Source organism: Sminthopsis crassicaudata, chromosome 2, assembly GCF_048593235.1.
Source record: "Sminthopsis crassicaudata isolate SCR6 chromosome 2, ASM4859323v1, whole genome shotgun sequence".
Taxonomy (NCBI): domain Eukaryota; kingdom Metazoa; phylum Chordata; class Mammalia; order Dasyuromorphia; family Dasyuridae; genus Sminthopsis; species Sminthopsis crassicaudata.
Genome location: NC_133618.1, coordinates 245,634,590 through 245,661,176, shown reverse-complemented (window position 1 = coordinate 245,661,176; position 26,587 = coordinate 245,634,590). Strand labels below are relative to the sequence as shown.

The window sequence follows — 26,587 nt, the reverse complement described above, 5'->3', positions numbered from 1 at the left end:
GGGAGAGAAAAGAGAGGGTAAATGAAGAGTGATTGTATTTGGAATCAGAAGATCTGGGTTCAAATCCTAACTCTGTCACTTACTCCCTGTCACTATACTATGACCTTTCTCATTCTAAAAAGAAGAGTGGCAATCCCTCTATTTTTGTCTGCCTGCATTTTTTATTTCCTTCACATAATGTAAATTATTTCAAAGTCCGATTCTTCTTGTGCAGCAAAATAACTGTATGGACATGTATACATATATTGTATTTAACATATACTTTAACATATTTAACATGTATTGGTCTACCTGCTATCTGAGGGAGGAGGTGGGGAGAAAGAGGTGGGAAATTGGAACAAAAGGTTTTGCAATTGTCAATGCTGAAAAATTATCCATTAATTTATTGTAAATAAATTGTAAATAAAAATTAATAAATAAAATAAAAATAAGAGTGGGTCAGATGCACCTATGACCCCTTTAGTTCTAAAGTCCTCTAAGTTCAGATTGCTTTGTCAAGATATTTGGAGACACTCTGCTTTCCAGAGCCCAACAAACTGGCTATGGGCACCCTGAGCTTAGCATAACAAATATCCTTTGTGCTCAGACTCTGGATGATTCATACTCTGGCCAAATGTGTTGCTTTGACCAGCACCAGGTGGTCTCTGAGGGATTTATGTTTTTCATATTAATCAATAACTGTTTAGATTTGTTAGAGCTTCTTTGCCGAAAGCAATCAGTAGCATCTCCTGAAGCTCTGGACAACTCAAAGTCTTTTCAAGTCAAATATTTAGCAGTGGTGAAGGAAGCTGCTCTTGATGTCATTTTTTATCATATTTTCTGTTAGGCATCTGACAAAATCACAGAATACAACACTTAAAAGCATGGGAACAAGCACACTGGTGACTGGGAAAGCATGAGAGTATCATCCATTATCCAGAACCTGTCTATGAAGGCCTTTACAGAACTGGCATATAAAAATGATTAAACTTTTCTAGACAAATTTCAACATCATTCAATAGTCAGTAAGAGGCAGAAATGATATGTCCATATTCACAAAGTTAATAAAGTGCTGGAGGCAGGATTTAAACCTAAATCTAGATCTAGAATATATGTGTCATACTCTTATAGCATTAAGATTATTGTATTATCCTAACAGAAAAAATTGCCTTGGTTACACTAACAGTTGTTACTATAACTAAAAATAGTACAGATTATGCTGGCTTTTAGACTATTTTACATTGTTACCACCACCTTTCCTATATAACATCAACTATTTAAAGGAGATCTGCACCACCTTTATATCATAAGACCAATCTAGTCATTACGTAACTCGTGTAACTTAGTCTAGAGTCTAATGCTTCCTTGAGGTTAATAAACATATAAATAAAATAGGATATTACACTGGTAGACTACATCGTTAGCTTGTTTATGGTGTGAAATAATATAATTTTGAATACTGCATTGCAATAGTTTGTTACTTTATGTAATTACAATAATTACAAAAAAAAAAAAAAACCAAATGAGCACATATGCACAGTGCTTAGTCAAAAGGAGGGGGTCAGAATGAGAATTTCACATGCTATGTTCTATGATATAAAAGTTGCCTCCCAATATCAAATAGCACTTACAAACATAAAACACATACACATAAATACACTGAATATACAAGTATAAAATGCCCCAAAAAATTATTAATATTTATTTATTTGTATGTTTTTATTTATTATTTATATAATTTTTATTAAACAAGTATTTATAATTTGCTGTGTGAGGTCTTGTGCAGAGTTTCTTCACAACATTCTTGTGTGTTAGGTACTAACCATAAATGGATACTCTCATCTCTCTTTTTCATATGAGGAAACAATGCATAGAAAGCACAGGTGATTTACCCAAATCTTTGGGCTAGTAAATATTGAAACCTTGACTCAAACCCATCCAAATATAGTGGGTGTGACCAGGAAGAGTTAGTCAACCTAACAAGATAAAAGAATGAAGTCTTCCCTTGACCTTGAATGAAGACTGATTTAACCTTGAAGCTCTCTCTATAAGGTATAGACAAATATCTATTAACATCATCTTTGAGATAACTGGCACATCTGGATAGAGTGTTAAATAGCTTACCCTGGGGTTTGGCCTTTAAGGGGAACCTGACAGAGACAACAGAAAATAGAACCCAACCAACTTGAAAGAACTGAGTGTAGACAAAGAGAAGAACTGAGAAAGGGGCTATACACAGAGTGCAGATTAGGGTACCTTAGGAGAAAGGAGGACCCAGTAAGCTGCTGGATCCCAGAAGTAGCAGGCATGGAAACTGTGGAACCAAGATGGCACCTCTAGAGGAATAATGGCAAAGTAGTGAAACAAGTATTAGTGGAGGAGTTCCTGAACCCTGCTTCCGGAAAAGAAGAATTCTACTGTGATTTCAAAATCAATACCCTATATGAGAATAGGAGCAATCCAGATGACCTACATACTGTTTTCTTGGGGCCTGTAATCCCCAAGATCCATGTCTTAAACTCTAAGGCTTCTCCCCCCAATCTAATACCTGTACACCTAAAAAGCAATCTTTCACCTAGGTGCTAGGATGTTTCCTAAAAACCACAAGTTCTCATCATAATTCAGGCATTCATTTTAATTAATATTTAGTCATTTTTAACATTAATGTTAACTTTTAGCTGAGGTAATGAAGTTATTGTTAAAATAGATATTTTTCTAATTGGCTGTGACATTTATTTGGTTTCTTTTATTAAACTGATGTTATCATTTTTCTAAGTTGCATCCTGTCTTACATTTTGGTTTGGCAGATACAAATCTCTTATTTCATTCTTGGATAAAGATTTCTTACAAAAGGAAATCTATATTACTTCTTTGAGCATGGGCCTCACAATTATTTTAGATCAACTCAAGATCCTAATGGATGCTAAATACTAAGAAAGCAATATATGTGTATTATATGTCCCATTCACCTTTGGGTGATAACTATAGGGTGATAGGTGGTATTATCATCCTTTTAATAAAAATGCCTTTTAAAAATTTGATTTTGGAATTACTGTGAAAGGAATTGGGCTCGTATAATTAATTTTACTGACCCAAAGCATGTTTGTGCTTTAATGAGGACAAGAAAATGGATTTGTAGAACTATATTCTTCCTTGAAAAGTAACATAGTGGAAATGATAAGATGACTCTAGATTGCCTTTAGTTCTGTGGCAGAGAGCAAGTTTCCTAACTTTTCACTCTCCTCAGGCAGTTTGATCAGATTATAACTTGTGGAGCAGTAGATTGGCAAAATTAGTGGAGGGAATTTCCTATACCAATTAATCTCTCAGTACAAACCTATAAACATACAAGCACATATACATGCATATATGTATAAACCTATAAACATACAAGCACACATGCATGCACAGATACATGTATGTAAAAATTCTTTGGGATGATTACATGAATTATTTTTTCAGAAATAGATCTTTGTGCATGCTTTCTGATGAGCAAATTTTGCTAAGAAGAATTAAAAGAGGCAGCTACCAGCAGGTACAAATGGGATAGTCCCATGTGCTGGGAATTCCCAATAAGTCAAAAGGAGCTTTGTCCCTCCCCAGTTCAAATCCTGCCTCAGACTTTTACTAGTAATGTGACCATGGACAAGTCATTTAATACTGTTTGCCTCAGTTTCCTCATCTGTACAATGAGCTTCAGAAGGAAATGACAAACCACTTCCACATCTTTGCCAAGAAAACCCCAAGTGGAGTCACAAAAAGTCAAGCACAACTGAAGAGACTCAACAACAAAAGTAATTAGTATGAATATCAACAACAAAAATACATGTGTTAATCACTTAAGAATTGCCATTCTGAGTCCAATCTACAATTTCTTAATATTTTATTTTCCCAAGTACTTAACTTACAAATAAAGACAAATCTCTTGTCACTCATTAAACCATGTATTAAAAATAATACATATCAAAATATCTATCTTTGAGTTTCTTACATACCTTTCTGATGAGTAGAGAATTCTCCAGCTATGGCTATTTGATCAAAAAAGTCAACATCTTGACTTGAACTAAAGATGCAATCCATAGGCACAAAACGATCGGTTTCTCTTACCAGATAAAAGGAGATAAAAAGCCTTGAGGATCTTTCTTAGACTATATATAATGTTGGCAAACTGCTGTTAGAAACTTCTAATGATTCTTACTCTAATTCTTCTCATACTGCTGGTTGTGGGAAGAATTTCTACATCCACTGAAGCAAATAAAATAACAGAACAGACAGGAGCTTTTGGCCCATCCCTTGAACTCAGCTTTTCACTGAAAGAAGTACCACTTCTGGCCATACTGAGGAAGAGAAAAAGCTAGGCAGAGAGGAAACTTAGGCCAGTTCAGAAATAGGAAGTAAATAGTTTCAATACAATAGTTAGAGTTACGGTGACAACCTTTAGAAAACAGGAAGAGGTAAAAACAGAAAAATGAAGTAACTTTTTGAGCTCTTTTCTACAATTGTTATTATTCATCTAATAACCCATAAACAGAAGCAGTTAATTGGAAATGTAGGTGTTTAACACATCGCAAGGGAGATAAATTTGTTCGGTAAAAAATTAATATTATTTAACTAGCCCAATTTCCAAAGGCCATACTACAAAATTTGGAATATATGAAATAAGGAAGAAGAAATGCCTTGAATGTAATTATAACCCCTTGTGGGTAGGGGACTACTCTCTAAGTTTTGACCAAGAATCCCAGACTTTGGAAGGAAAGAGTAAAGGGAAAAAAGGTTGGAGTTACCTTCAAAATGCTATTTAAAAAAAAAAACCACAAAGCAATTATCATACAATGCTGAAGGTAAATGAAAAAAAAATTTCTAAATTACTACTTGCTGGAAGCTCATTTCTTGAATTGGATGGTCCCCACTACTCACTGTATAAACACTGGGATAGATACTTTTCCTTGTATAGATCTAGCGTTTACTCTCTATTGGACATATATCACTCATGCACTAAGCTAGCTGTGGCCCTAGGCTGGCTTTATCCTTTGCAGGAACTACTGTCTAACTTATGCTTAAAAAAGCAAGTTCCCTTTGAAGAATAATTTTTCCATGAAAGTGACTACACTTTTGACTCATGAGAATCCATGGGCAAAAGTTTATGGCTCTTTTTCTGACATTTCAGTCCAAACTGAAGAAGAATAGAGAAAAGACTAGCCACAAGTATTGCTTTTCAAAAGGGAGAGAGGAAAAGTTTGGGGAGACGTTCAAAAATAAATGTTACCCTCCCTCATTTTTACAAACATAATGCACATCACAAGTCTTGCAAACCGTATAATATATAACTGATGAGCTAACATGTGGGCCTTGTCAGGAAAGCTGTGCAGAAAAAGAACAATGATTTGCAAAAAATCATTTCTTTGTGAAGGTTTGGGTCAGGGGAAAACCAAATCCCACAGATGCCAATATCTTGCATCCAAAAAATGCAAGTTTTAAAGAGAAAAATTATATTGTCTTGGCAAATTGAGGTATCCATAAAATGAATTGGAAAATGAAGCTATCTCATGCAGATTTTTTTTTAAAGCAAGTGAAACCAGAACACCACCTCCATCTGCGCCAGGGATGAATCACCCTTCTGGCTCACAGATTCCCTCTCCACAGATGGGTAATAATAACTCCCAGACAATGCTGCATCTTGTTTCAACACCATTAGGCACACATTCCTGACCAACAGCACAGCCTGAGCAAGTGGACCCAAAATCCAGGAAGGCAGGTCAGAAGAATAGCCAGTCAGAGCTTTTAGAGGTTTCATCCCAGGAGAGCTTCAAAAAGAGAACAGCAAATCTACCTGGGATTGGTTTAGACACCCACCTCAAATTCGACTTAAAAACTGAAAGAGAAAGGGGTTCTGGTACCAGAAGTCACAAAGGGCCCTGCTGGTATCCTCTCCATTCATAGGCCCTCTGAGTCAAGGACTAGATAACTCTGTACAACAGACTCTGCACCTGCCTCCTACAGTCACTCAACAAATGTTCTTTGATAGGGATGATGAGTCAAATAGTGATTAACAAAACAACAGCCTTCCAGGTCTCCTTTTTTAAAAAGAATGCAGAGCCTCTAGCCACATCCTGCTGATTACATTTTAGTCTCCCACTTTTAGCCCAGAAGCGTGACTCTCTATCATCCCCCCCCCCCACCTCCTTATACCTTCCAAAGTAGAAGTCCTAGATAAAATCACTGGTGCTGGAGCCAACACAAGCACACTGAACCCAACAAGGAGTGTCAAAAACTCTGGCCCTTACTACTTAGACCAATGAGTCAGGAGCATAGATTACTTTTAGAATCATGGAACCATGGAACTGGATGAAATTTCAGAAGGCCCTTTGGCTTAGCTCTCTGGCTTTAGATCAAGTGGTTGTCTAAATCAATGGTGACAAATAGAAATGGGGGGCACTAAATTGTTCATAATGAGCCCTGCAGGTTGCAAATTGATTGATTTTCTCTTGAAACTAGTGGTAGAACTTTGAGGACCCTCTCCAGTTGTTGATTCTAGTGTTTCACCTCTAAAAGGTACTACTTTATGACTTTGGGCAAAAAAAAAAAAATCTCTGTGGGCTTCAGATTCTTCATCTGCAAAATGAGGGGGTCGTACTAGATCACCTGTGAGCTCTATTCCATATCTAGATTATGATCTATTAATAAGTATTTAAGGGCAAGTAGTGGAAGGGTACAATGGTTCTAGCACAGTGATAGGCATTGAGGGAGATCAGGAGAGTCTTAGGAAATCATAATCCCTTTGAGATAAAACTAACACAGAGATAAGGTATGATATAGTTCTGCAAGATGATCAATAGGAACCTCTCTTACTGTAATTGAAATTAATTTCCTTTCAATCAACCAATCAAAAAGCATTTATTAAGCCAAAGACTGAGGATGCAAAGCCAAAAGCAAAAACAGTCCTTAACTTCAAAAAAAATCTGACATTCTAATCATAGAAATATATATATGGGGGTATAATAAATACATATATATTATGTACATGTGTGTGTATATATACAAAACTATATATACAAAATACATACAAAGTAAATACAGGATTAACCTTAAAGCAGAAGGCACTTCTAGCTAGAAAAGGAAATAGGAAAGACCTTCTTTAAAAGGTGGCCTCTGATTCTCCCTTTTGAAGTATCTCAGGGATTCTCAGAGATCACTTCTGTTGAATTTTATCCCCTTCCCTGGTCCTTCATCCCCCTATTAAAAAAAAAAAAAAACAGGCCTCATGTAAACAAACATGAGACTGTACCTATTAAGTCACATCACAACAAACTATACACACATATGGAATCACTGTGACTGTTTTTAGTGTGTCTGACACTATATAACTTCTTGGATCAAGGATAGGTGGTTAGCAAATGTCATGTTCTATTTGTTGATAGCAGTATACTGTGTGATGTGGTAGAAAGAAATAGCACCAGATCTGAAGCTATAGAGTATGAATCTGAATGCCAGCTCTGACACTGTGTGACACTGGATGACACTGGATAGTTTCTCTGGGCCTCATTTTATTCATCAAAGTGAGAGGGGTGGACCAGACCATAGAGTCATAGGTTTAAAGTACAAGAAACATCAGAAGTCACCCAATGCAGCTCCCTCATTTTTAGACTTGAAGCAAGCTGAGGCCCCAAGAGGTTCAATGACTTTCCTTTTCATGCAATCACACAAATAGAAAAGAGCAGAACAGGGATACAAACCCAGACTCTCTACAGCTCCAAACACAGAATCTATGTCTATTGGATCAGTGATCCTTGCAACTTCAAGTTATATGATCTGAGGAGATGTATTTTTTATTATATGATACATACAGCCTACTCTTGGTCTTCTCTGGTCATGAAGGCCAGAAAGAGTTGGGAAGATGATTCACAGGTTCTCCAAAAACTTAATTGTACACAGTTTCTATCCTCTCTTTTTGCAGAAATATTGGCAAGGAAAATAAGGGACAAACTATAAACTTTAGAACTGGAAGGGTTCTTAAAGATCATCTATTGCCACCCTTCCACTTAGTTCTCTTAAAACTATATTTTTAGCAGGGAATTGAATATAGCTACTAAAAATATGGTTACAGAATCAATTTAAAAGATTTAAAGCTTGAAGGGGCCTTTAGAGGTCACTGAGTCCAACTCCCTCTTTTTTCTGATGAGAAAACCTGAGCCTAAGAGATTAAGTATGTGCGGGACACACTGCTAAGTGCTGGGGTTATAAAGAAGGCTCAAGACAAGGAGTTCACAATCTAATGGGATAGGCAATGTGCAAACTACTCTGCACATACAAAATATATACAGAATAAACAGAAAATAATCAACATAACAATGAAATACAATTGAGAGACTGGGAAAGGCTTCCAATAGAAAGTGGGATTTTAGCTGGGCTTTGAAGGAAGCCAAGGGCAGAACTGAGAAAGGAGAGCATCCCAGGAATATCTAGGGGGCTACTGAGGAGAAATTCTCTGTTGGAAAATGGAATGTCATGTTTCAAAAACAGCAAGTGATCACTGAATCGATGAGTTCATGGTGGGGGTGGTAGAGAGGATGACAAAGGAAGGTGAAGGGGATGGGGGTGGGAGGTGGAGGAAGAACCCATTCCACATAAGTGGTAATTAGTAAAGCTGCAAATCAAGTCCAGGTCCTCTGACTCCAAAGCTCTTTCCACTGAGCTGCACATGTTTTTGGTTCATGAAGAGGCAGCACTAGTATAGTAGAAAGAACATTGAATTTAGAAATCTGATTTCTATTCCCGTATGGCTTACTATTTATAGCACTTTAGACAAGTAATTTCACTCTTCTGAGCCTCAGTTTACTCATCTATAAAATGAGGAAGTTAGACTTACATAACCTCAAAGACTCCAGAATTCTAAATGAAATCATTTTGAGGGTAGAAAACTCCCCTCAATATAAAATCTTTTTTCTTTTAATCACAAAAAGCTTTGTGTCAATTTAATCAAAAAAGGATCTCTGCTCCCATCCTACCTCTCATCAAGAACAAAGTTCCTTATAGGAAAAAGTAGTTATATTTGCTCAAAGGAAGACCTGCTTTGCCCTATAAAGAGATCTCAATGGTAGGATCTATATTTCCAAACTAGGAAAACTACCACACCCAAAATACCATCTAAGAGATTGGCTACACTTATTTTTCTGACTTTTAAGAGAATGTAGCTTTATTTACAAAAACAAAATATTTAAACATTTCAATAAACAGATTATGAAACAGATTTCTATGATAGCCTCTGCCAGCTGCTTCTGCAAGCCAGAAATACTTCTGTCCTTGTGAAATGAAAAGGACAAATTCTCCCTCAAGTCCAAACCTCTAAATCAAGAGTAATGTAAATGTAAATCTTTCACAACCACCTTACCAAGACCAACCCATTTCAATTCAGAAATCCATCATTTCAAGCAAAAGACCTTCTCCATGCAAAGGTAGTAACTATTTAGGAAGCTTTGCTCAGCTCCACCACAAAGGATATTTCCCAAGTTTCACCCATGCTACATGATTCACTGGAAAGAGTTGGGGTTGGGGTCAGAGATTGCATCTCTGCCACTTAAACTTACAACCTTTGTGACTAACTTCTAGGACATTAGGTTCTCATTAGTATGAAAAGGTGAGATGGCCTGATTGAACAAATCACCATACCCCCATCTAAAATAACTAAAAAGATTCTCAAGCCAGGATAACTTTATCCATTATATCCATTATAGATGAAGCCATCTATAATGAATCAATCGACTAACGGCATTAAATTAATGTGTTTACATTTACATTACATTAATTACATTAAATTAATGTAAGCCCTACCCTGTCATGTGGTTCAGTACCCCACATTATTTGAGTGTCCTGAAGTTTAGAGGAGAAAGAAATTCCAGCCATGATCCTGAGAGAGATAATTGCTTAGAGGGAGGAGTAATAGAACATCTATTTCTTCCTTGTTTCCTAGACCAAACAAGAACCTTATGAAATTTGAAGAATCAGAGGATTTTGATTTCTCAGTAGTATCCTAGTGGTGTTTACTGAACTAGTGGTGATTAGTGGTAGTGTCTATACTGGGAGCAGAGGACACTGCTCAAATAAAGCTTTAGGACTGGACAAGGAGCCCAGAAGACTACTGTCCCATGCTACTATCCCATGCTTAAGGGAAATTTTGTGAGTATTTTATGAGGGGAGAAAGGGACATCCATCAGCCATGATCTTTGAGCTACCCCTCCGCTTTACATATGCTAAGTTTGAGGCCATTTTGTACTTGAGGGAGAAGTCACAACCTTGTAGGGGAAATGTTTTATGACAACAGTTCTTACCTTACCACTCTAATAAATATCCCCAATTAACTCTGGGTAATTAGTAGACCAGCTAGAAATTGGGGAGTAGATCATTAGAAAGACACAACCAGCTGATAAGGACTCCAGAGAACCCTGGGGGAGGGGGGTGCTGGCAGCAGTTCTGGGGATGTGACATACCAATGCAAATGGGAATTTGGAAATGTAGGTCCAGAGTTTGGGCTACATGTAAGATAAAGCGGTTGGATTAGATTACCATTAAGGTCCTCTTCCATCTCTAAGTCAAAGATCCTATGAACTGTCATCAAATAATATCTTTGTAACAGCTTGGGACCTACTAACTCCTATGCTTGGCACCCTATGGAACAGTATCTCTCTATATATTTCTTCCTCCTCAACAACATGATGATAGAGACTTGACTTGTAGTTTCTTTTCTATAGGGAATTCCCAAGAGGAAACGTCCTCTCTCAATGCAACATATAGACTTAGATAATTACATAGAAATAAAGACTTCCCAGAATCAATCAGCCGTTATGTAAGAAGTAAGACTCATACACAGGTCTTTCTGGTTTTGAGTTGACTATCTCTATACTATACAATGCTCTCTCTCAACAATAATATTACGCAACTTATTATTATTTGCATTTTGTAATGCTTTCTCCACAATATCTACAAACTAGACTACACAGTGATTAATTACTACCCCATTTTCCTGTCATAGAAACTGAAGTTTAGAGATAGTTAAGTAATTTCATGATGGTTGCACAATTCTTAAGCGTTAGACTGGGTTTTAAACTTAATGTTCTAATTCCATTTACAATATTCATACCACTGTGCTATACAAGTGTCCTAAGTGAATTCAAGTTCCGCAAATGAGCTTCATTGGGTCTGGAAACCATTAGCCTTAACTTAGGATTCTAAATAATTTTGTACTATAATGTTTCCTCTTCTGTGGTATAAGACAGCTGGATAAGATGATCTCAATGGTTTCTTTGAGCTCCAATGTTCTACAAGTAGTCAAAGACTCAATAGAGTCAAGAGTTGAAAGGGAGATTCAAAATAATATAATCTATCCTACTACTCCCCTTTTAATATATTTATGTATTCAGATGTGTCATAGTTTTTTAGACTGTGCCTAGAATAAGGAATAGTAGTTTGGAGTAAGGAAGATCTGTGTTAAAATTCCCTATCTGATGCTGTTTCTGAGTGTCATTAGGGAAGTCTTTTAACCTTTAAATGTCTCCTACACACAGCTCTCTAAGGTATCTACTTCTATAAGCAAACATAAGCTATGTTGGGGAAGGAAATTCTCACACAAGGAGTTCCCTATTCTAAACAAGTTTCAGATCTTTCACACGCAGACCGTACATAAACATATCCTTCACCAACCCTACATCATGCCTCACAGTAACGGGTCCTGAAGGCTATAGAGCAAGGGAGCATAGTGAATAGTGCACTGGGCATGGAAGATTTAAGTACTAAGTTCAAAGCTAGCCTCATATACTCCCACTTCTGTGATCTTTAGCAAGTCACTTAAACACCATCTGCCTTAGTTTCCTCAACTCTTATATGGGGATGGTAATACTATCTACCTTCCAGGAATGTTGCAACATCAAATAAGATGATATTGATGAAGTATTTATCACACTGCTTGCATATAGTAGATACTTAATAAGTGCTTATTTCCTTCTGTTCCCATATGCTAGTAGACTATATGCTCTGATAAAATATATCTTGCTGGAAAAACTTCAAGTACAGTCCTGACTGAAAATTGAGTCTTCAATTCAAGGACCAATTGAGATGATTGCAGGATGATTCATCAGTAGGCTGGATATAAGGCAGCATATTCTCTGGTCTTGGCAACCCATGAAACAAATACAAAATAGGGATGTCCTTCAATCCCAAGTAGTCTCCTTTGAAGGGAGGCAAATGGTGCTAAAATCTGCAAGGTTTTTAGAGCATCTACAAATTTTAACTGAAATCATCTTTGTCTAATAACCACTCAACTGACATTCTATTAGAAGAACTCAACTGCATTATATACTTATGATAATGAAAAGCAATGACAACATAACCAGAGAGCTGGCTTCTCAGCTAGCAGGAGCTTGATTTAAACCTCTAACACATACTAGTATGAAACCCTATGCAAGTTATTTACCTTCTCATTACCCAAGGCATTATAAATTACAGAGAAAGTGCCAATTTACAATTTTTTTTTTCCTGAGGCTGGGGTTAAGTGACTTGCCCAGGGTCACACAGCTAGGAAGTGTTAAGTGTCTGAGACCTGATTTGAACTCTGGTCCTCCTGAATTCAAGGCTGGTGCTCTATCCACTGCGCCACCTAGCTGTCCCTGTGCCAATTTACATTAGTAAAAGGAGCTTCTTCACCCAGGAGTCCCCATTACCAATGAAGCCACAGTTCTGGTCTCTATATAGCCCCTATCCTTGTGATAAATAATAACATTTGAAGACAAAAGAAAGGTAGACTTAGAAAACAGATGGATCACAGGTTCTTCTTAAAGAATTGGCTAAGACGCTTTCATGGTTGCACCCAAAGACAAGAAGAAACATTATTTCATGATGAAGAAGGGACCCAAAATTCTAAAACTCCTTGAAGGACAAATTCTCCTTGAATACTGCCACTGTGGGGATCCCACATAAGAACAAGCAGCTTCATTCTATAACTTAGGTGGGGCTGGTTGAGTTCAGAGCTGGAGACACCAATCCTATTGAATTAAAGAGATTCATTCACTTCTATTCAAATCCAGCTCAACCTGAAATCTAGCTTGTAGATTTAAATGAGCCAACTTGGAACTCCACCCACTAGCCCTCACTATCCCCCACTAGCCCCCTTTAGCTTGTAGCCAAGGCTTATAAAAACTGCAACTTGGAACCACTCTTTGCAGAGGATCTAAGATGCCAAGGAATCTCTCTTCCTGGCATAGCAAGCCTCTGCCCACTGGAATAATATTCTCTTCTGATGTTACCCTCTCTTTATCTTCACCTATTTCCTAATGAGACTTTATGCCTCTCTGTCAGGATTTCTCTAAACTTTACTCCTCCACTACTTACCTCTTTTATCAGTCTAGTCTTTTCGGGTTTGTAAATTCCTTTACAGAGAACCTCCGTGCCGCCAGAAAGGAGTCCCCAAAACCCCCTACTCTTGTGCTGAATTCCAAGGGGCTGTAGGGGAGCTAAACCTTTCCATTTGGATCCTTGAACCCCGAACCTGCCACTAGACCTTATCATTTAACTCCCTGACCACCAGAAACCTAATCTCATTTTGGTTCCCTAAATCTAGACTTCATCATTTGGTTCCCTGACAAAAGGGAACGCCAAAACCTAAACCTCATCAATGAAATACCTGATCATCTTGTCTTGCAGTGTTCCTGATAAACATATACAATAAAACTCCAAAGATAATTATACTCAATGTCAATTGGACGAATGAACATGTAGAGAAATTCTGTGAAGAGTCTGACAAGATCCTCTAAATCTGATCCTCAATGAGTTCAATACAAACATGTTGGGAGAGAATGACATATATCAGAAAATAAAGCACAGATTTAAGAAGTGAAAGAAACTTCAAAAGTTGCTGTTTATAACTTTAGACACATTTATAACTTCGGATCAACTGAAACTGTTCTCTCCAAACTTACCCATCTTTTTTTTTTACCCATTTACCCATTTTTACCCATTGTTTTTGCCATAACCAATGATATCTAAATTCTCATTCTTCTTGACTTCCTGGAAATACCAGACATTGCAGATCAGCCTGTCCTCCTGAATATTTTCTCTTTCTGGGTATTCATGAAACTGCTCTCTCTTGGTTCACTCATCTAACCACTCCTTCTCTCACTTTCCTTTGAAGTTGATTCCTATGAGTGTTCCTCAAGGTTCTATCCAAAGCCATCTTCTTTTCTCTCAGGGTTCTCTTTGGCTCCTATAGTTTCAATTATCATCTCTATTCAGATGACACCCAGATGTACACAACCAGTTCTCGTCTCTCTCATGAGCTCCAATTCCAGGAAATCACCAACTGCATATTTGACATTTCCTTTTTTTTTTTTTTTTTTTTTTTTTTTTTTTTTTTGCTGGGGCAATTGGGGTTAAGTGATTTGCCCAGGGTCACACAGCTAAGAAGTGTTAAGTGTCTGAGATCAGATTTGAACTCAGGTCCATCTGACTTCAGGGCTGCTGCCCTATCCACTGTGCCACCTAGCTGCCCCCTATTTGACATTTCTAATCAGATCTCTCACAGTCACCTTGAAATCAATTTGTCCAAAACAGAAATTATCTTTCCCTACAAATTCCTTCCATGAATTCTAACTTTTGTATTTCTGTTCTAGTCATCTTTTTAGTCATTCTAGATCATAGGCATTATTACCAACTTCTCACTCTCCCTTACCCCATATCTTTTCAATTAGCTGCCAAGTCTTGTTTAATTCCACTTCCATATCATCTCTGATATCTAATACCTTCTTTCCATCCACATGGTCACCATTTTAATTCAGATTCTCTCAGTTACTTCTTCCTTGGACAACTGCAATAGCCTTCTAATATTAGTCTCCTCTCTCTTCTATCTTCTGTGAAAACTTCCAAAGTGATTTTCTTAAAACATAGGTCAGATTACATCACTCCCCTACTCAAAAGCCTCCAATTGTTGCCCATATCTTTTTGCTTCTAAGATAAAATATAAACTCTTTTATTTGGCATTCAAAGTCTTCTATAATCTGAGTATCAGCCTAACTTTTAAGCCTTATTCAAATTATTCAGCTGATTACCCTGTAATTCATCCTCTACACAAGAAGCAAAATAATCACCCTACGACAGAGATCTCACATTGGTATCTTACTTCAAAACCTTCAGTGGCTTCTTACTGGCTAAAGGATAAAATCCCAACTCCTTAGCTTGGCACTTTGGGGCCTCCACAATATTACTCACATCTATTTTTCCAGCCTCATTCTATACTAGTCCTTTTGACCCATGTGTCAGCCAAAGTGAAGCACTAACTTTTCTCAAAACTTATTTCCTGCCTTATACATTTCTATAAGCCATCTCCCATGGTTACATGCCCTCCCACTCTGTGCCTCAATTCAAAAACAGCCTCTTCACTGATCTCCCAAGTTGTTTCTAGCTTCACTACCTTCAGTTTTGCTTGTATTACATTTATTTGTTTATATGCCATGGTTCCCCACCTCCCCCACCCTAGTAGATTATAAACTCTTTGAGAAAAGGTCACTTTGGGAGAGAGGGAGCTTTGTATTCCCAAAACCTAGTATAGAGTATTCAAGCAAAGGATTTTGAAATTTTTTTCTTAAATGGTCCTCTAGTTTATTCTAACTCAAATAGAAGTATCTTCTATCTTAACAGTGAATAAGGTACAAAATTGGGAAAGGCATACTGGCTTAGGATTTAGCTCCACTGGGAGGATGTCTTTTACTAGTTAATGTTTATTATACATAATTATAATATAATGTATATTACATGTTATTATTATACATTGTATAATACATTGCCTTAAGATTTATAAGTGACATTTATAAAATGCTTTAGGGTTTGCAAAATATTTTACAAACATTATCTCACTTAGCTTCATAACCATAAAGTTGATCCTCCAGACATTATTTTCTGAATTTTACAGATAAATAAACTGAATCTCAGACAAGTTAAATGATTTGTATAGGTTCACACAACTAGCAATTGTCAGTATCAAGATCCACACCCATGGCTAGCCTGATCTTGAGTTTCGTGTATTCTGTTTTCCACTATAACACAAGGCCTTTCAATGAAGCTCCAGAACATTGCAAGGCTTCCTTACTGTTATTTATTATTTCTCAAAAGAAACAACTTAACAATCTATAAAAATAAAGTTAATTGCCTAAAAAAAGGTTGCTGCTTACCCTATCATATTCAATTGATTGATTAGTCCACTGGGCTAGTACCTCCGTACATAGATCTGGAACAATCTGGGTCCAGGACTAAGAGGAACAGAGCAGACTACATTACATTTAGGAAACTGTGTAGTGTTTTAATGATCATTCCCCATCCCTCACAGCAACTCCTTATCTTTTAAAATTTAAATACAAATGTTTTCCTAGTAATGCCTTACAGTCATAATCTTGGAACAGTGCAGTCTCTCAAATAATAAAAAAAAATTACAGGTGATCCAAAAGAAAATTGAAGAACATTATCATGGATACAAGTAAGCCACAGCATGTTTATGCTGACCAAGAAATGGCACAGGAATATTACTGAAGAAAGGATTAATTAGAAAAAGAGGTTGGTCACTTCCAGTTGATCAATGATGGACAGAGGTAGCTGCACCCAGAGAAGAAACACTGGGAGGGGAATGAAAATTGTTAGCACTAATATCTGTCTGCCCAGGTTGCATGTACCTTCGGATTCTAATGTTTATTGTGCAACAAGAAAATGAATTCGCACACATGTATTGTACCTAGACTATATTGTAACACATGTAAAATGTATGGTATTGCCTGTCGTCGGGGGGAGGGAATAGAGGGAGGGGGGGTAAATTGGAAAAATGAATACAAGGGATAATATTATAAAATATATATATATAATAAAAAAAAAAAAAAAAAAAAAAAAAAAAAAAAAAAAAAAAAGAAAAAGAGGTTGGTTAGTAAGGAAATAAGAATGAAGAATGAAGCTATGGCAAGAACAAGGGATAACATAAGTGTAGTTTAGGTCTAGCAGTGGCTAATGAAATTTTTTAAAACCTCAAGGAAAGCTGCTATTGGATAATATTTCTATGAAGGTTCTTTAATAGTACAATGACAAAAATAGCACAAAATATGAAGGCATGTATGAGTTGAGATCCATCCTGATGCAGGAACTAGTCATATCAGTGAGATCATAGATCCATTGAAGAAGCATAGGTAAATAAGCGTGTATAGATAACTTATTCTATGAATTTGTGTTGGTTATAACTTTCCCAGAATGGAATAACAATCAGCCACACCTGACTGCAGGGATGCTGTAAGAACAAATGAGATCACATATATTAAAGACAATTCCTCATCTTCTTTGTAGAGGAAAGAGATAGGTTTGGGACATTACATTAGTCCTTTTTTTCATGTTTTGCTTAGGTTGTTTTTCACTTTTTAAATCTTTGTTATGAGGGATGGCTCTCTGAGAAGAGGCAGAAGAGGGATCATATATATTAGGAAATGTAAGTGATAATAAAAGTTAAATACATAAATAAATGTTAATACAATCAGTTAAAATACATGTAATGGTTACTTTTTTTAAAGTGCTTTCAGCTTCATTGAGAAAAGTAAAAGAATCAGATCAAATCCAGTGGACAGTATTACTTCCAAGTTATAATGATTAAAGCATTTATCCATCTTTTCTATTAGCAAATAAATGAAAGTGATAAATATCAGTTCAAAATCACTTTATTAGGACATTTTATTTAATTGTTTTTGGGGGAAGATGTTGTAGAGAAGGTTGCTTTTTGGGAACCTTAGTGATGTCTCAAAAACATTTTAAGGAAAAAAAGAAAAAAATGGACTATGGAAATATAAAATCATGGCTTAGGCTATATCTAGTTTGCTTTCTGGTTCTTTCTTCTAAAGGGTCTTCATGACAACTAAACTCTAGCAAATATGAGGCAGGTTTCTAGATCTCTGTTCCTATCTGTATCTTTATTTTTCTCTCTGACTCACTGTCCCAGTTTCAGTCTTTGCCTCCTTCTCCCGCTTTCTCCCTCTCTCTCTCCCCCTCTCTCTTTTCCTCCCTCCCTCCTCTCGTCCCTCCTTTTCTTCTTTCCTCTCTCCCTCCCTTCCTTTCTTCTTCCCTCCTTTCCTCCCTTCTTCCCTCTCTCCAGACATCTGAGCAGCTTTAGGCTGAAGAAATCTAGGATACTGTGATTCTCTTAGAGGCTGCTGACTCACCTTCTGCAAATTCTATTCTGGGGCTGATTGTTATAATTTATCACATTTGTTCAGCCTTCCCATCTGATCCTGGAATTCTGTTGGCAGCCTGGACAGTGTCCAGACCAATTAGCCATTTTACCACATGAACCCTGGACCAAACTCTATAACATGGAACAATACCAATGCTCTCTTCCAAATTTTCCTCTCCCAGTAATTATCACTAATGAAAATAAGTCCATCTTCTCAAGATCAAACAAATTATATATGTTTAAAGAAAATTAAACCCTGGTTCTTAAAGAAATTGCTATCTAGTTTTATCTTTTCCGTTCCTTTTTTTCTTTTTTTCTTTTTTTTTTTTTTTTTGGAGGGGTACGGTTATGGGGAAATACTTGGAAGTCTACACTGGTGGAAGTACTCAAAAGGCATCTGCTGATAACAAATGTTTGCATCTCCTAAAGACAGGAAGAAGGACAAAATGGTAGATGGAGATGGTATTCTCTAAGGTCAAAGAGAAGGGCAAAATATCAATTCTTCAATCAACCAGTCTGTCAATAAGTACTGACTATGTCCCTACCTTATGCCAAGTACTATGCTATGGCCAAAAGACCAAAAAGAAGTTGTCTTTACTCTCAAGGATAAAAGGACTTCTATTTATAAAAACAAAATATTCAATCACAGGCATGCACATAGCCCCATAAACATTTCTTACCCAACACTCAAAAACATGCATAAGACCTCCATACACAGACAGAACCATATAGTCTCCCTTGTAATCTCTATACTGATGTGATCCATTTTCCTCCCTGCCCCCATATACTCATATACCTATACCTGCCAAGAGAAAATAAAGCTTATCTGGTGAAAAATAAATAGCCAAATGGTGAATCATTGAGTATACCTGAAGCCTCTACAGAACTTGCTATACAAAGTTGCTAGTTATGCTCTTTTTTTGAGGTGTTCATTCAACAAATACTTATTAACAATATTTATGAGCAGAAAATCATTGCACTAAACCAGTTGGGCCTTTGTCCTCTAGGAATTTATAATCTAGTAGGGCAACATGACATACACAAATTACTACAGTGCAACAAAACCCAAGTGTTAAGTAAGCATTGTCTCTTTTGAAAGATTTTTATAGGGAGTGGAAGGAAAAAATGAAGGGAAATTTCCTAGAGAAGATGGTGATTGTGCTTTATTTTGAAGAATGAATAGTAATTCAAATAAAGAGGGGAAGGCATCAGAAATAATTGAGCAAAACTGAGATCAGGAAAAAGCAGTGTGTTGGGAAAGAACAAGATCCAATTTGACTGGGGCAGAAGGTGTGATATTTTGTTAGGGAGTTAGATATTGTGTATTTTTCTGGGGTGTTTACCTTATTTCCCTTGCAGAATGAAAGTTTTTAAAAGCCTACCCATGCTTGGTGAGTATCGACCACATTACTGGAGTATAGCCACTAGTTGCCTCCTCTGTAGAAGTAAGAATTGATGCACCCTATGGCCTCCATTAATCTAGCAGTAAATAATCAGATTATATCCTGGTTCCCAAAGATTAATTATTCACTTTTCACCAGGATTATCCTCACAACTAACTGCCACCAATATTCTAATCCTACTTTAAATTGCCCACTCTGAAACACCTTATCTCTATACCTTAGGGCCTGATAGAATCCCCAAATAAATTGTGACCTGAGTTGAAAGACTTTGGGTTGGCTATTGTCTATGTTTTTTAATCTGTTTAAAATCTGTTCCTCTTTTGGTCAAAGTAAGCCAAGCACTTATCACAGCAAACGTGAGGTTGCACTTCCTGTGGTAAGGACCATGTGTGTTGATGTAAACAATAGTGGCGTTTCCAAGGCTTCTCTCAGAATGTAAAAGCTGAAAAGGGTAAAAAAAAAACAAAAACACCCTCATTTCTGGGCAGCCTAAGGCAGATGAGAGGAGATAGTGCCTGCCCTCACCCCAGACCCAAGGGAAAACAATGGGAAGTCAGATGAGGGAAGAGGTATGGAGGGTGGGGGGAGTTGAGAACAGAGGGTCCCCTCCCCATCCTTTGTGCCCAAGCATATACAGCCCTTTGGGTAATGTTGGAGCCCTTTACAGAACCTCCTCAGTGATTGGCAGCATACTATACAGCCAATTAGCACAAGCAGTTGCCAGAAGCTGGTTCTGAGGTGGCCTTCTTCTGGACACATCTGTGAAATCTGGTGGTTGTTATGGCATTATTACTCGCTTACTCATTTAAAGGAAGAAATGTACAAGGAAACTTTGGCTCCTGGGTCCAGCCCAGGAAGGAAGAGGTTGAAATTGGTTTTGAAAATCAAAAGGGGGTTTTAATTCCTTTCCAAACAATACACATTCCTTAACCAGGCCTTTGGAGGATAAGGGACCAGTGCCACGAGGTTGAGCTGAGATCACAAGTGTTCATAGATGCACACACAGTATCTATCTCAGAACTAGAAGGAACTTCCTGGATCATCCATTCAGCCTTCACCTGGAAGAAGAATTCCTTCATCAGCGCTAGACTTGGAAAAAAGGAAAACCTGGGTATAAATTTCACTGCAGGCTCTTGTGAGCCGGTTTGACTCTGGGTGAATCACTTTATTTCCAGGAGCCTCTGTTTCCTCATCTGTAAAATGAGGAAGCCTCTGAGGTTCTTCCAGCTCTAAGCAGGACAAACTAGCAATGTCCTCTCTAGAGCACTTCTTAGCTTAGTTCATCAAATCACTTCACTTCAGTTTAGGGCTTGAACTCAATGGCCTCTAAAAACTACTGATTTTCTGTAACTGTTCATCCAGCCTTCCCATGAAGGCCTCTCTGATGGGGAAAGTCCCTACTAGGAGAGAATGTAACGAAATAGAACCCATTTTCTTGCTACCTTGTATTCCCCGGTGCCTAACACATATTAGTGGCTTAATAAATGCTTGCTGATTGATTATGGAGATTTGAATCATCTTGAATCCAATTCCATTTTCCTATAACTCGCCCTCATTATATTTAGTCCTGGCTTCTGTGACCCAGCAAAACCAATCCCTTTCCCAAATAGTTCTTCAGAACATTCATTCAAATACTTGACAACAGCAGTCATATTTCTCCAAAGTTTGTTCTTTTATAAGTGAAATATCCTCAATTTCCTCCCAGTTCTCTTAAAGGGAGTGTAGCATGGTATCATTAGACCTGGATTAAATCCAGGCTCTGAGACTGATTAGTTTTACAAATATGGGCAACTCACTTAACCGATCTAATACTCAGTTTCCTGATCTTCAATAACTGTGGTTCCCTGTGCTGGACATACTTCTGGACTGTGGAGAAGGCAAAGGAAGAAACTGAAAATTGGAGACTTCCTATTACAATTAATTATTCTTGCTAACTACAGGTTAAGCTCCAGGATCTTTATACTGTCAAAGAAATATAAATTCTGTCAGTGCCTTTTAAATTTCAGTGCCCAGGGGCAAAACCCAGTCACTATGCCCTAATTACTGCTCTGATTCTACATGCCATAGTATATGGGCAAAATCCAACTAAAGTTATGTGCACATTTTACTGAAATTCAGAGTCCAGGAAAAAATTACAAACCAGAGGAATCATTCTTTCTTTCCTCTAATACCTATCGAATTCTACCTTATTATAGGCACTAACTAGGCCCTATGGGAATACAAAGGAGCCCAAGGCATAGGACTTGCCCTTAACATATAATCTAGTTTAAACGCAATCCCCTACCCACAGTCAAACAATAATGTAAAAGCTGACACAAGGCAAGTCCTTAATGAATGGTATAGGCAACAAGTGCAGTGAGTCAGTGTAGCCTGTGGTGGCCAAGGAAAGCTTTCTAAAGGAAGAAAAGATCAGTGAAATCCAACCACACCCACACCCACACCAAGGCATAATAGAATCTGTATAAAATCACCCTCTGGGATACAAAAGAAAAAGAGAAATTACTGGGATTACCAGAGGTTTTGTCCATGGAAGGGGATTTGGGGAGGGGAAAGGTTTGCAAACCCTGGGGCAGGCCTAGTTCTACCTTAGCCCCAGCTAATCAGAGTATCTCCCTCCTCCATTATCCCCCCACACCTCCTCTAATCAGCAAAGGATGGAGTCCTAAAGGTCCCCAAAAAGGTGCTGAGGCAAGCACCTGTTCTAACATCCTGGCTTATTTCTCGGGGTCTCTGAGTATGTAAAAGAAGGATAAAATTCAGTGTTACTCTGAGGAAACTGCTTCATAAACCCCAAAGCCCTATGGTTGAGTCAGGGAGTGCTCTGACCTAGAGTTCCAAGCTCATCAAAAAAAAACACTGATATTGGCACTTTGACTGCTCCAGAGGGCAAATGGATCTTGCTTTAAGACCTTCAGAAGAAGCTGTTAACTTCTGATGCCTTTTCTGGACCTCACTTTGTGAAATTAGGGGAATTGGACTAGATGAACTCAGATTCTTTTCCACCTATGGCATTTTGTGATTCTGTGGTCCTGGAAACTGCCTCCAATCAAAGCATCATAGACTATGAAAAAAGACAGTCAAAATCAATTTAAGAAATTCAAGACTTTAGATAGGGTTTGATAAGTAAGCTCAACAATTATCAATGTTGGGGAGAGAGGTAAGACATGAGAGACGTAAAACATAGTATAATAAAAATAGTTACTATAACAGCTGAAGTTTATAATCAGCTATCACTATCAGCTATCACTTCATAAAACGGCTTACATATTATCTCCTTTGAGCCTCAGGACAATCCTGTGAAGGTGGCACATGTGTGGAGTCCTGTATCTGGAGTCGAGAAGATCTGAGTTTAAATTCACCTTCAGATACTTATTAGTTGTGTGGCCTTAAGCACGTTTGCCATAGTTTCTTAAACTGAAAAGGGAATATAATAATAGCACCCATCTCCCAAAATCCTAACCTGAAAGTGCTATATAAAAACTAGCAATTTACCTCGTTTTTCAGTGAAGTGACTTACCAGAGTCAAACAGCTAGTAAATCTCAGAGATAAAATTTGAATCCAGGTGTTCCGGATTCTAAATCTAGCCCTTTATCTATTCTAGAATACAGGAAGGATTTTTCAAAGTATCAGAGGGCTGGGGATTTCTAGAGGCCTATCCTAATTTGTAAATATAGTATTGTATTTATTTTCCTATTGCTGTGGAACATGTTACAGGTTTCCTACAAAACAACTGTTCTAACACAAGTACTTTGTCCTGCATTACTTATTATTACCCTCCTACTTGAACTAGCTGTCATCTCCTATTATCACCTCTGAACAAAAGGCTCCACACATATTATAACACTCCCTCTGAAATTGCTGCTGAGATTTATACAGTGTCTGCTCAGAAATATGGACAACAAGCTTTCCAGAGTAATTATGCGTAATTTCAGCCAGGATATCAGTTCAATCCCAGAAACAGAATCTGTTCCTTCTCAAAAACCACACTTTATCCAAACTCCACTGGAACCTGCTCCATGATTATGAAATCAATTTTATAAAAAATAAGTCCAGTCTGGAGGTTAGGAAGCCCCACTCCTCTTTCCTGCAACAGCACAGTTACCCAAAAGCCATGATTTCTCATTACAATTCTCTTTTCTGATTTCAAAACACGCAGTTTTTCCTTCTGAGGAAACAAATAAACAAACACAGCCAAGTACAAATCTCTGGCTAGGGGCCAAAAATCCCAGTTGGGTTGGAGTAAGAGATTCATGGAGAGCCCTGAGGAACCGAAAGGCAACATTAGCAAATCGGATTGGGTCTGGGATCACATTCTGGACAACTAGATATTTTAGATCAGTGAAGTTCTGATCGACACTCTTCCTACTAAACACGTGAATGCAAACAAGTCTGTGGCACCAATTAAGGCCCGACAAAATGTGGCAGCACATCTTTCAAACTCTAAAAATAGAAGCATGCCAACTGATTCATCCTATGACAGCACAGAATTTAGGAGACTTTTATCTGATTATTTCCGAGTTAGTCTCTTTCTTCCTCATTTAAATGGCTGAATCTTCCCAGAGACCTGTCTGTCTATAAACCTGGGTGCCCTGAAAATCACAGACATCTTTCCTGGAAGGCAATAAAATTATTTATTTCTCTGGTCTGAGAAGTTGCTAACCACATAGGCTGTTCATTAATTTTCCTCCTGAAATATCTCTGCATGTTGAATCAGACACAGAATTCTATAGCTTGATTTCCAATTCTGATATATCTATTTTAAACTTTGTTGATTCCTGCTCAGAAGAAACCTCCTTCATGTATAGGCTGTAGATGTCCATATCTGGCTGTTTATTGTTGCCATTCCCTAGGGTCACTAGAAAAAGACATTTTTCAGGTAGAAAAAGTTCTTTCTTAGTGCCCAAAGAATGGAATTTACATAAGAGGAAAGAGTTAACCTCTTAGCCAACAACCTATAATCAACAGGTTGAGCTAAGAGCAAAATTATACCTTAATCCAGCATTTAAAGTTAAGCAGTCTGAACTAAATAGCAAAAACAGGGGGAAAAAATATATATACATGCACACCCATGCACATACATACACACACACACACACACACACACACACACACACACACACACACATCCCACCCCACTAGTTAAAAGGAACTCACAACGACCTAAGTGGGGGATTGTGTTCTAGATGCTGTGTTTGGGAGGAAACCTTCCATCATGCTTGTTTGATATAATCACTCTGTAGGCAATAGATATAATGATTAAGATCCCTTGCTTCAGGGGTGGATGGCATTTCCTCAGCCCTGTGCAGCCCAAAGAAATCACAAAGTCTTCTCTCACCTTTAAGTGGACAATCCCCAAGCAGGTGGGGGGATCCTGTGTTCTCCTGAAACCCGGTAAATCTGGAGGAACAGCATCCTCATTGCTCTTCTTAGAACTGTCTTGGCTGCTCCTGCTGCCTTCCCGTCTTTAAGCAATCTGCTCATTGACATTTGAAGGAGGAATTTGGAAAAGGGTAACTGGTCCTGGTGGAGGTGGGGAGGGGACTGAGGAAGGGGAGATCTCCAGCCTGCACTAGTCTGGGAAGAGGTTTCATAGCTGGGGCTGGTAATATGGTTTGCCTGTGAGAGTGTCTGCACCACTGCAGCTCTGTGTGTGTGGGCGTAAGCAACGACACGGCTGGGTTTCAAACCATTCTACTTGAACATTTGCAAACAGATAAAAAAACAAAACCAACAGGTACAAATGGAAGCATCTTTCTTTACTTCTATTGTTTCCCGTGGTGTCCTCTGGGTTGTCATTAAAAGTGTGTTTTTCTCCCAAGGGGCCAGCCAAACTCTTGCCCTTTCTCTTCTATAACTTCTCAAGGCCTATGTAATGGGTAACAAACCAAATAAATAATGTCTTCCCAGGGAAAACTTTACTATGTTTTAGGGCATGTGATGAGGTCATAGGATGATTCTGTAGGTCAAGCAATGGTAAGCCTTTCCTGAAACACTAGTACGCATTCTGGACAGACTAGGAAATGATTCTAAATCTTTCACTCAGGAACACCAAGTCAAGGAGGAGTCTGGCTTTGCTAGGCCCAGTACTCGACTCCATTCCTAGCCCTAATATTAGGGGTGGACAATGGCTATCCACTTACACTATCTCTGTAACTTGAGCAGGGGCACAAATCAATTTTTATTGCCCCATTTTTTAGGCTAGGCAAAAGCAATCCAGGAATGTGATAACTTGCTTAAAACATTATTTGGAAGTCCAGAAAGTCTAAGGAGAAACTGAAACTAAGAATAAAACACATGTGAAAGATAAGGAAGGAAAAGCAAGGAAAAAAGGATGGTCTCATATACACCAAAACATTCACATATGAAACTGGAACCAAGTGATCATCTACTGATTAAGAAATAAATAATGATATATGAATATAATAGAGCTATATGAAGTAATGAATATGAAGAATTCAGAAAAGAATGGTAGGGTAGCAGGACTAAAGAAAATAAAGTAAATAGAATCAGGAAAACAATATAGCCAGTAACTTTAACAAAGAAATATAAATAGAAATCTTCTAATCCCAGCAACCCCAAAATAAATGGAATATTGTATCATTTTAATAATCAAGTTGACCCTGAAGAAAACATGAAAAATGCATTTCCTTCCTTTCTTTGCAGAGGTTGAGGACTATGGACATAGGATTTGTAGTCAGAAGACCTGGTTTCAAATCCTGGATCCACTGTTTCTTGTTTGTGAGATAATAAGCATTTAAATTCCCTGGGTCTTAGCTTCCTCTACAAAGATGAAATGGTTATACTATACAGAACATCTAAGTTTTCCTCCAACTCTAGATCTATAAGCCTGCCTCTTGAATGTTATATGATTTTTTTTTACTAGGTGAATCCATTAACAAAATTACATTCAATAATTAAAATATTTGGAAACAGATTAAAAAAAACCCATCAGGTACAAATGGAACCATCTTT

The 26,587-nt window shown here is 37.7% G+C and overlaps 1 protein-coding gene across 2 annotated transcripts in view; it reads right to left on the bottom strand.

Moving 5' to 3' along the window:
- ZNF831 (zinc finger protein 831) overlaps positions 1-25,226 on the bottom strand; it is an 85,655-nt gene extending 60,429 nt beyond the window's left edge. The window contains exon 1 of one of the 2 annotated variants that reach the window (XM_074288713.1): positions 24,951-25,226. The gene's annotated coding sequence lies outside the window, so the exon portion shown is untranslated. Of the gene's footprint in view, positions 1-3,974; positions 4,306-24,950 lie in introns of those variants that run through there. The other variant, XM_074288714.1, reaches the window with a different exon arrangement.
- Between the last annotated feature and the right edge of the window lie 1,361 nt (positions 25,227-26,587).